Source organism: Nannospalax galili, unplaced genomic scaffold (genome assembly GCF_000622305.1).
Source record: "Nannospalax galili isolate Female #2095 unplaced genomic scaffold, S.galili_v1.0 scaffold171, whole genome shotgun sequence".
In the NCBI taxonomy this organism is placed as follows: Eukaryota; Metazoa; Chordata; class Mammalia; order Rodentia; family Spalacidae; genus Nannospalax; species Nannospalax galili.
In genome coordinates, this window is record NW_008329362.1 from 3358143 (window position 1) to 3370380 (window position 12238).

Sequence of the window (12238 nt, forward strand, 5' to 3'; positions counted from 1 at the left end):
CCTTAAGAGTAATATAAATTGGTATATATTTTTTGCTGTTTACTTTTAGAGTTGTTTTATTTATTTATTTTTAATTTTTAATTTATTTTATGTGTATAAGTATTTTGCATGCATGTATGTAGGTGCACCCCTGTGTGAAATGCTCACGAAGGCCAAAAGATTGGCATTGGATCCCCTGGTACTGAAATTATGGATGGTTGTTAGCTGCCATGTGGGTATTGGAAACCTAACGCAGCTCCTCTCCAAGACCAGCTAGTGCTCTTAACCACCGAGATAGCTTTCTAGCTCCAGACTTATTATTTATTATTGGGACTTGAGAGGACAATGAGTTTATAATACTGTTAAGGTAATTATTAAAATCTTATTTCACAGATAATATGCTTGTAAATCAATTTTCTTTTCTACTTCAAAATCTCCAGTAAAATCACTAAAAATATTGCTATAATACATCATGAATATTATTTAGAATATTAGAACTTTTTAGCACCAGGGAGGTAGCTTGTTTTCTAGATAGAGATATGGGTGTATCAGGTGTATCTGCCCATACCACACACACACACACGCACACACACACACACACACACACACACATAATTTGCTCTCTTACCATTGCAGATTTTTCATGCCAGATTTTCTGAATTTTTAATTTTATATTGCCCTTAATGTAATCAAACTCTTTAGTAACTGAGTCGGTAACATTGATGTAATTGTCTGGATCTAGTGAGATCAGGGCTGGGTTTACAACCAAAAAGAAGCAATTTTCCAGTCATTCAATATAAGGGAAGCAGAGGCTTCTAACTTTCCCTACCTGTCTTAGGTTTTTTTTTTTTTTTTTAGACAAAGTTTCCTTGTCGCCCCAGCTGGCCTGGAACTTGCTATGTAGACCAGGCTGGCCTTGAACTCACAGAGATCTGATTGCCTCTGCTTCCCTTAAAAATGTTTTTTAAATCTTCATTTCACATTTTGACACTTCACAAAATTACACATTCATTTGAGATATGTTCAAAACAAACAGGAAAAAAATTCTCCAATGGTTATATTTGAATTCACATAATCTTTTAAAGTATTGTTTGTTCATTGAACAGGTAGAGAAGAACTTTTGAGAGGAGAAAATGCTCAGAAAACATAGGGTCAGTGTATGACGAAAGGATCAGTGTAGGCGACAGTGTAGCACATCTCCCTTTTCCTGCTCCATCAGGGTAGTCAGTGATCAAACTGTAAGATGAATGCTGTGTGCTAATGGAGAAGCACATGATTAGGTCAAAGAAGAGAAAAGGGGAGACAGACTCAGTTAAGGACAAGGTCCACTTTGATGAATTTTAGTGAGTTTGGCAGTAACAATTGCAATTATGACATAGTAGATTTAAAAAATTGATAAATTAACAAATGAACACATACTTACAGAGGATAGGAGCAGGTGTCAACATTTAAAGCAATTTTGGCAGGGTAATGCACAATTGGTCAATCAAGTTGCCCTGTGTACCTAACTTGTCTAAGTGGTGCAAAGTAAAAACAACTGAATGAAAATGCTTGTGGTTATGGATATTCAGATACTCCACGTTGGTTGAGTAACTAGCTTTTTTTCCTCTATATTTCTCTTGTTGTATTAGTTTCCTGTTTGATAACCTAGAGTTGGGAACAATGATACTTCACTGGAATGAGTGTCATTGTGTTGGCTGAAATCAATATCAAGTTTTGCAGATTTCAAATTAACACTTGGCATCTTAGATTCCTTCCTGCCTCATACATCTAGTGAAATGGAGTCTTTCCTAATATTCTGAAATGAGTAGAGGAGAATTTGTGGGAAATTAGAGAATCCTGAGCAACTCAAACTGTGAAAGACAAAGAGGATTTTGGCTTTGCCCTACCTATGTCCCATGACCTTGCTTCCTGCCTGGCTGGTTGTCCAGGGATTCTCCTAACTCTCCCCTTAATAGGATCTCACATGTAAGAACTAAAATCTGAGAAATGTTATTAGTCAAATCAAAATTAAAATGTTAATAACAATACATTTTTACCACTTGAAACTCTTATTTATTCTTTGTGTATATGTAATGCATGTGGGAGTGTGGTGTGCATGTGGAAGTCATAGAACAACCTTCAGGGATTGGCTCTCTCCTTCCACCCTGGGATCAAACTCCTATCTTCAGGATTACATGGTAAGCACTTTTCCCTGGCGAACCATCTTTCTAGCCCAATTGTAAATATCTGATAGATTATCTCATTTCATTCTCCATAAATACAAATAATTCTTATATGAGAGAATGAATGAACTTCCAATATTTCACTTGAAATCACTACTTGACCAAGACATGCTGTAGGTAATTGCATAACTATAAATCATGCATTTTCAGTGTATAAACTGTTTCTAAGGAATAACCTAAACCTTTTGAAACTTGCATTATGTTCTCAAAACCTACAGGGTACCATCAAGTTGACTAAGGTGGCTGTTTTCACCACAGACATAAACTCATGTTCTATATTCAGGGTCAGAGCTTTAAATTTTTTTTTTAAAGTTGCAAGTGCATCAAAAAATCACACAAAACAGTTACAATTTGCTTAAATTGCTTCAACTGAACTAGTTTATACTTCCCCTGTAAAGTTCAAAGCTCCCAAGCGTTATACACTTTTTCCGAGGCTTATTACAACTCAGAGAAAGAAATTTTTTATTCTCAAATGCACTTTGCCATTTAAAAATTAGAAGTAGTGCTCTTCAGATTTATCTCACGCACGTTGATATTCCCTTGCAGTTTTGAACACATGATACTCTGTTTCATCTCCATTAACCCATAATTACAAACTAAAAGAATCTTATTTTCTAGCATGTTAAATGTTGATTAATCTCTCAGGGATGAACTTATGTTAAACCTACATCAAAAGAAACATATAAATTATATTAATTTCCAATGAGAAAAGCAACTATCACAGGTACTGCACATTCCTGTGTTCTGAGGAGCACATTTGATCTTTACAGGTAAGCTTTGTGCTGGTCCTAGGATCAGAATGAAAGGTAGCTGTTAAGTACCTCCAATGTCTAAAGGTATAGCAGGTAATTACATGTGGATGAATCCTGTCCTCGATAGGAATAGAATGTCCTGGGGCTACAGCATTGTATGCATAGCACATTCTTTCTTTGTCAGATTTTGCACAGGCATTGCCAACACAATACTCATTTTACATTTTCTTGCCCATATAAGTACTTTACATTTGATTTGTCTTCTGCCAGGCAAACTATTAGCCTTAACAAGATTGCCCTTAATTTTCTTTAATTTATTTATTTTAATTTTATGTGTATGAGTGTTTTGCCTACATGTATGTAAGTGCACCACATGCAATGCCCATGGAGGCCAGAAGAAGGCATTGGATTCACCTGGAACTGGAGTTATGGATGATTGTTAGCCATCATGTGACTGCTGGAAACTAAACACAGGTCCTGTGAAAGAGCAGCTAGTGTTCTTAACAGCTGAGCCATCTCTCCAGCTATGCCTTTTTTTTAAAAAAAATTTAATTGATGAGCCTTTTTTCCCTCTCTTAAGGATGATGCTAATGCTAGTGTGGCCTTTTATGTTTCTGTTCTGTTGCAGAGAAGAGTAGGATTCTCCTTAGGGTCATCAGGGATTAGTGTTCTAATGTATTCTCCACATTAAACCCACAGAAGTGTGCACATGCTTGTAGATGACTCAATATCCAATCTCACGCAATAGATTTTGAAGACCATAGCAACTTCCAATGATGAGGCATTCTTCTTAAAAATATTTCATTTATTATTTTTATTTTATGGATGCTGTGAACTGAACCCGGGTCCTCTGCAAGAGCAGCTAGTGCTCTTAACCACTGAGCCATCTATCCAGCCCCTGATGAGGCATCCTTTTTTTTTTTTTAAAGAATCAACTTATAATTCACATTCTTATGTGTGAATGTGTTGTATTTAAATGTCTGTACTGCATATAACTCTTTATGTTGGCTGCCATTTTTATCAAATGCTTGAATAGTTCATCAAGACTTTTAGGAAAGCTAGAAAATACTACCCTCAGTTATTCTGAAGCAGAACCTCTCTGCCCCCAAAGCAATTGTATTCATGAAACTTTAGCTGATTTGGGGGGTACAAATCAAGTCTTAGATAGTGTTGGATGAAACCTATACTTTTTGGTTTGTGGACTTTAGGTATTATCAGTTAATTTTTAACTCCAAAGTCTTGAGAGTTGACTCTTTCCTCCATTCATCCCCATAATCTAATCTCTCATTTCCCAATAAACTTATGCTATCAGTTAGATCTGTGTCATATATGTTGACATTATTATGACCATGTAAGTTATGTTCAGAATGGGATGACAGAGGATGATTAATTTCCTTTACTGTTGAATGCTTGTTTTCCAGGAATTATGAGTTATCTTTACCTCCCATTTTGTATAAATCACTTTTCTGTTGCTGTGGTAGATACACTGACCCAAGCAATTTATAGAAGGAAGAATTTATTTGAACTTATGGTTCCAGGGGAATTACAGTCTGTCATGGCAGGGAGGCATGGTGGCTGGAGGTGGCTGGACCAGGAGCAGCAGAAGCTAAGCTCTCACATCATCATGCAGGCACAGGAAACAAGAGACCGACCAGAGATCTGGCAAGGCTTAAGAACTCTGTAAGCCCACCCACAGTGACATGCTTCCCCCAGGATAGCCACACCTTCTAAAACCTCCCAAACAGCACCATCATCTGGGGACAAAATATCCAAACACTCGGAGCCTATGGGGGACATCTTCATTCAAACCGCCACACATTTAAATGAATTTTCTATTTATTTGTACAGTGGCCAAGTCTCTCTCAAATTCTCCAAATCTTTTCTGAAGATTTTAAATTTCACAACCTTACTGTAATTTCCTCATGGAGGTGTGCTGACACTCTGCAACATAGACTGGATACATTTATAGTTGGGACAGGGCTGTCATTTGGAATCTCCCTTCACCACCAGCCTACGATCTCATCATCTCCCCTGTATTTGAAGTTTTTGTCCAACCTCACATCTCTTCTTGCCCAATTCCTTGTCTTATACTTATACAGTATATATGGTGAATTCGTACATCTATAGATGTTTTCTATATTGGAAAATTATACTCTTTCAAATAATTTTGAACTAATTTTAGTTTTGGTTGATGGATATGGAAAAGATAGACACCATTATGGAACATGACCTTTTGCCATCCTTCACACATCTAAGGACCACATTTTTAATTAATATTTTTTCATTGATAAATAAAATTTTATATATTGTTTAAATCTAATGTGATATTTTGAAATATGTAAATGTGGTGAAATGACTTAATCAGAGTAACTAAACTTGTATTGCTCCAGGTATCTTTGTGATGAGAATACTTAACTCTCATGGTAATTTTCTAGAATACAGTACATTGCTATTAAGTACAGGCACCATGTTGTACAACATGTCTGTTGAATTTTTTCTTCTACCTAATTGAACTTTAATGTTCTTTGATCAACATCTCTTTATATCCCCACCATGCTCCATAATCTCTATTTTCTTATATATTTTATGAGGTCATTTTTGGATACCATATATATATATATAAATGTGATCATTCAGAATTTGTCTTTCTGTGCCTGTTTTATTTCATGTGGGAATATATCAAAAGGCAATGAAAGCATTATTTCAAAAAGATACCTTATGTCCATTTTCACATTCTTTAGAATAGTCATGGTATGGAATTAATTAAAATATCCATTAATAAATAAGAAAATATAGTTTATATACCCAAGAGAGTGCTTACTATTCAGTCTTGAAAATAAGGAGATGATATTGTTTTCAGCAACCTGGATGAACCTGGAGGGCATTATTCAAAGGATATATTTTGAAAATTTTATGTATGTGTAAACCTGGAACTCTATCATTACAATCAAAATAATGAATATTCCATCATTCCCTAAAAGTTTCCTCTTGACCACTTGACTTTCCTCTTGACCTTTCTTTCTGACCATTGCCAATTTCCTCCTCACTTCAGCCCAGGCAACATCTGATATGGTTTATGACACTATGCATTGGTTTACATTTTGCTCATATGAGTGGAAATGGACAGTATGTATTATTTTCTTCTCTGGTTTCTTTCACTAGGTATAAGTATTTCAAGACCCATGAATGTTGTAGAATGCACTTATAGCACATTCCTGTTTCCCTGCTGAATAACAATGAATGGCCATTTGCATTATTTCCAGCTTGAGCTATTGTCAACAAAAGATTTAAAATTTATTTATTTATTTATTCATTATTTATATGTGTATGAATGTTTTGCCTCCATGTATGTAAGTGCACCCTAGTGTGAAATGCCCATAGCAGCCAGAAGAGTGTGTCAGATCCCCTGCAACTGGTATTATGGATGGTTGTGAGCTATCATGTGAGTGCTGGGAACTGAACATGGGTCCTCTGCAAGAGAAGTCTGTGTTCTGAACCACTGAGCCATCTCTCTAGTGCAAGCAAGGTTTTATGAGTATTTGTGTATAAAAATTTTTATAAGGGCAGAGGAGATGGTAAGAATGCTTGCTGTACAATAATAAAGTCACATGAAAGTATAAATGCACTATATGAAAACAAAAATATTTTGATGGTTTAATCTGCAATCTAACATTTTGTCATTGGTTAGACGTAGAGTAAGGTATCAATGGCTAGGCTCCCTGGTTATCACTCTGTTGTTGGAAACTCTCTCAGGATTTTGAGCTGAGGTAGCCATTGAGTTCAGTTTTTTCCTTGAATGTTTTCTATCTCAAAGATCACTCTCTTTGTCGTGTGGTATCCAGTCTCTTGAAAGCTGATACTTAAAATATTTTGCTCTGTTTTGATTGTTGTTGCTAGGAGGATAAATCTGTTTCCTATTACTTTATCTTGGTCACCTACAGTAACAATCAGATTTTATAGTCTTATAAAAATACTACTTTAATGAGTTTTCAGGAGCATGTTAGCAAAAATCATAAAGTGACTTTTGCATATATGAGTGTGTAGGCCAGAGGTTGGTGTCAGGTATCTTCCTCAATCATTTGCCACCTTATTTTTTTGAGAAGGTCTCTCGCCAAAGTTGGAGCTCATTGATTTGGTGAGACTGGCTGACCAGTGAGCTCCAGGGATCTGCCTGTCTCTGACTCCAGACTTCCCAGTGATGGGACTACAGAAGTAAGCCAGAGCCCAGCCTTTTCTGTGAGTGCTAGGGTTTGAACTTAGGTTCTCCAGATTGCAGGGCAGGCACTTTACTGAGTCAGACATCTCTCCAGTCCCCCATAAAGTGTGTTTAAAAAATTAATTCATCAAAGAAGCTTCTTTTTGCAACAGATGGAGACTATTACAGAATTCCACAACTGATCATACACAGATCTACACATCCACAGTTCAACCTCTACACCTAAGGCTCATGGAACATAGTGGAGCAGGGGTTAGAGAGAACACTAATGCATCTCTGAACTCTCACCAGTGATGTTTCCTCATGCAACAGAGTACAGTGCACACAGAAGACCACAGCTGGTCAAAATGTAGCGAATAAGAGACTGCAGAGAGCATGTCCCAAGATACGACTCCTGTATTAAACCTCACCCCTCATGGCTCAGGGACTGTTGTGGAAGATGGGGTGGAATGATTGTAAGAGATAGGGTTAGTGGTTGAACATAAGGAAACAGAGTCTTCTATGCCTCTGGGAACTTGCTCATATGGACTTACAGCATAGTGTCAGTATGCACAAGCCCCATGGAAACTCAATCAGACAAAAACCCAGCACAGAACTGGGGAAATGGGCAGCAGGCCCCAGCCTTAGCTGAACTATTGGCAGCTGAGCACTGCTGGGTGAGGGAGAGTTGATCTTTAACGGAAAGACTCTAGATAGGCTGACTAGATCTCAATGGCTGAGGGACATCTTGGTATACAGACCTGACTCGATAGGTTTTAACATATATTTTAGAAAGCATGAAATCAGGGGGGAGGCTATGGGGGAGGGGGCATGAAGATGATTAAAATGTTTTGTGTGAAGTGTACAAAAATTAAATGAAAATTTACATTGAAAAAAATTCATTCTTTGAGAATTTCATGCATGCATGAAATATGCTTATTTCATTTTATTTTTAATATTTATTTTTATTTTATTTTATGTATTTGAGTATTATATTTGCATGTTTGTAAGTATACTTGTGTCATGCAGTGCCCACATAGGTCAGAAGAAGGTGTTGGATCTCCTGGAGCTGGAGATATGGATGGTTGTTAGCCACCTTGTGGGTGTTGGGAATTGAATCCTCTGCAAGGGCAGCCGTGCTCTTAACCACTGAGCCATTTTTCTGGCCCCAAAATGTGTTTTTTAAATATATTTTTTTTTATTTTTTGAGAATTTCATACATGAATACTGTATTTACATAATTTCTACTCATTGTTCTCTGCCCTTCAACTCCTCCCATTTCCCCCTCAATTTCTTATCCTCTTTTTTATTATTGTTACACACACACTGCACTGAGTCCATTTAGTGTTGCTTATGTGTACATATGACTGACTACTTGGGATTGGCTAACCTGACCTTCTCCTCCTCCAACTCCTCTCAGAACCCCATCCACCACATTCCTGACCCAAATCATGTCTTCTTTTTTTAAATATCTGACTGAGTCCAATCAATGCTATCCATATGTGCATGGGTATAGAGTCACCTACTGGAGCATCAGCAACCTACTAGGGGGTCACATCCCTGAAGAAAACTTAATCTACATACTCCAGCAGCCATTAACTATCAATGTTCCTCAGGAGTAGGGCTTTGTGAGCTCCTCCCTCATCTACACTGGGATGTTGACTGGCTTGACCCTATGCAGGTCTTGCGCAGACAATCAAAGAAGTTGTGAGTGTGATGACCCTGAATCCAGAAGACACTGTTTTACAGCACTCTACCCCAGCTTCTGGCTCTTTCAATCTTTCTACCTCCTCTTCCACAATGTTCCCTGAGTCATGTGGGGAGATGGTATAATATAGGTGGCCTCTTTAGGAGAGAGCACTCAATAGTTGCTCATCCTCTGCATTCTGACAAGCTGGGAATCTTTGTATTAATGGCTTCCCACTACAGAAGGAAGATTCTCTGATAAGGGCTGATCATTACTAATCAATGGGCATTTTTAAGATCTGTTAATTGTAATTTCAACAAAGGCTGGGCAGTATGGTATAGTATATATTTAACAGAAATATCTGAGCACATAAGTATTGTACTAGAAAAGTTGTAGGTAAAATAACAAAAATATCTTGTTTTTTTAAATTTCCCATTGATTAAGACATCTTAAGCTTTCTGTCTATCCTTGATTTTCTTATTTCTCAAATAATGATACTATCAATATTAAATTACCTTTTCCATAGAATTGTGACAATCATTGTAATCATACCTATCAAAGCAGTTTGGAAAAATCAACTGCATATAACCATACAAATCCTTTGAAAAATTTAAAGTTTGGTTTTATAAAATGTTTATTACAAGTATTTTTGCATTGTAGGTCATGGATATTTACTATATCACTTATATGTTCCACAGGAAAAGTCTATCTATAATATGAAAATACTAAAATATTTCCAATGGATTATAAATCATGTAACTAATACTAGGAAATATTTGTATGTTTAATTTATTTGGAATAACCTAGTTTTCTATTTATGTACATATATTCATATCTTTCATGACTTTTGTACATAATTCAATAAGGTTTAAATTAAAAATGAAATAACATGAAACAGCATTAGAAAAGGCAAAAAAAGAAGCCATGTTTAAATGACAGACATTTTTACAGTATTGATTCCAAATTGTGGGTCTGTTGCTTTTATAAAGAATAACTTCAAACACAATATTAGATTTTTTTAAAATGTAACTATGGAATTACTGAGAAGAATCTTTTCCCATTTACATCAAAGATGAAAAGATGATTTGTGATAATGCAAGGCTATTTTCCTGTAGTCATAATTGGACCTGCTCACTAAACTGAATTAACAACAGAGGGATGAGCAGGGAGCCTGCCCATTGATACCTTACTCTACATCTAAACTGTGATAAAATGTTAGATTGCAGTTTATGCCATCAAAATATGTTTGTGTTCATAAAATGGCATATGCATTTATATTTTCATGAGAATATATTATTGTAAGATCATGGAATACATTTACTCTAATTTATCAAATAGGACCAGAATTTTGACTTAGTAAGATATGTTTACTACTTTATTTGTTTAAATTGAGGCTAGTGGTAAATATCTGTCAGATCCAGTTTAGGAATTCGGTGTGTGAGTGTGATGAATCTGAACTGAGATGCTGGGTTGCCAGATAAAATACAAGATGCTTAGCTCCATTTGAAATTCAGACAAAAAATAAATAATTTTTTGACATATGTATGCTCCATGCAATATTTGAAAGACACTTAGACTAAAATATTCATTTAAAAATATGAAATTCAAATATATCTAGGCATATGTATTTTTGTTGATTAGTTCTGGCAAGCCTATTGTTTATCAATTACCAGTGGAATATCAATCCCTTTCCAATGATCATTTTATCCCCTGTATTTATGCTATTCTACCCAAACTAATTGTGCCTTTGCAGTTTTAATGTTTCTTCAGATAACAATTTCTAATATTTTGTTCTGTCACTTCCTTGGTGTTTTTTCTTTTCCAAAAAATTTTCTGTTTTTTAAAAGAGATTTGTGTGTGTGTGTGTGTGTGTGTGTGCATGCGTGTGTGTATGTGTGCCATGTTTGTGTAGGTGCTCATGAAAAGCCAAAGAGGGTATTAGGTCCTCTGGAGCTGGAGTTATAGGTGATTGTGAGCTGCCCAGTGTGGTGCTAGGACCCGAACTTATGTCCTTTGGAAAACCAACCGGTGCTCTTAACCACTGAGCCACCTCTCCAGCCCCTGATGTTCTTTACTTTAGTGATCTTGGATTTTTATTACACTAGTTACCTATTTTATACAATTATCATCTAGAGCTTAACATTTCAATATATGTGCTTCCTCTGTACTTCTGTACTCTACAGTCCTTAATTCTAAGCATTTCATTCTTCAACCAAGAATTCCTGCTTTTCTAGTTTATCTCTTTGAATATCCTAAACCTATCATTTAATTAAGAAATAAGTTGCTAACTCCCTCTGCTTGGTTTCATCTACCATTTCATTACCTTAATCATTCATGTTCTGAGTTATTTCTTTATTGTAGGCACATCACAGTCCTTCATGGTACTATAGAATTATTGTTGCATGGAACAGATGACCTGGATTTATAACCATAGAGACTTTCCTTCTTTTACGATTTACCAGTTGTAATCTTCATTAAGTTACCAAGTATTTCAGTTACAGTTTTCTATAGAATAACAACACCACATAAGGAAATTGTGATGATTAAATAATGTAAGCAAAATGCTTAAATTCCTTCCTTAGTGGTCCATGATATGTACTATAAGGTTAGCTTTTGTTATCATCGTGTTATTATCATGACCGTGACCATCATCATCAATCTTAAGACCATCCACAGTGCCAAAATCTTTTTAAATCATTTGTTCAAACCTCTTTAGATTCTACTTTACTCTAGACATGCATATAAGGAGGAAGAGTTTTGCTTTTGGTTAATAAATATGAACCTCAAACTGGCCTTTCATATTACTCAGAACTTGAATTATAAGCCAGAGCTTTATTGCATCCTAATTCATACCTTCCTTTACTAGCCTCTTCATCTCTCCTTGCTTTTTGAGGAAATACAGGTAGTTAGAAGAGAGTTTACATAGACTCTTTACCCAGTTTTCTGGATCAGAATCAGCCTGCAACCTCTGGCTTCTCTCCTTTGTCTCTGAATCTTCTCTCAGTTGCCCCAACCTTACTATCTCCTTCCTTGTACGTCAAATATCTAATATACATGTCAAAGTTAACATGTCTAAACACCATGCTTCTGACTTCCTCAGAAGAGTGGCACAACACAACTTCCAGCCTTGCCATTGGGGCTTGTGATGGCTAATCTTGGTTGTCAACTTGACTAGATCTGGAATTAACTGAAATGAGAAAGGCTTTCTTGATTGGATTAGTTGAAGCCCGAAGACCTACTCTAAATGAGGGTGGTACCTTCGGATGGCAGCCCATATCAAAGATCATGGCAGAAGGAGCTTTTGTTTCTGACGGCTTGCCTTCTCTTTCACTGGTAAGTTCATCTTGTTGCTGTCGAGTTTCTCCACTGATAGTAGATCCAACATCTTCAGATTCCAGCA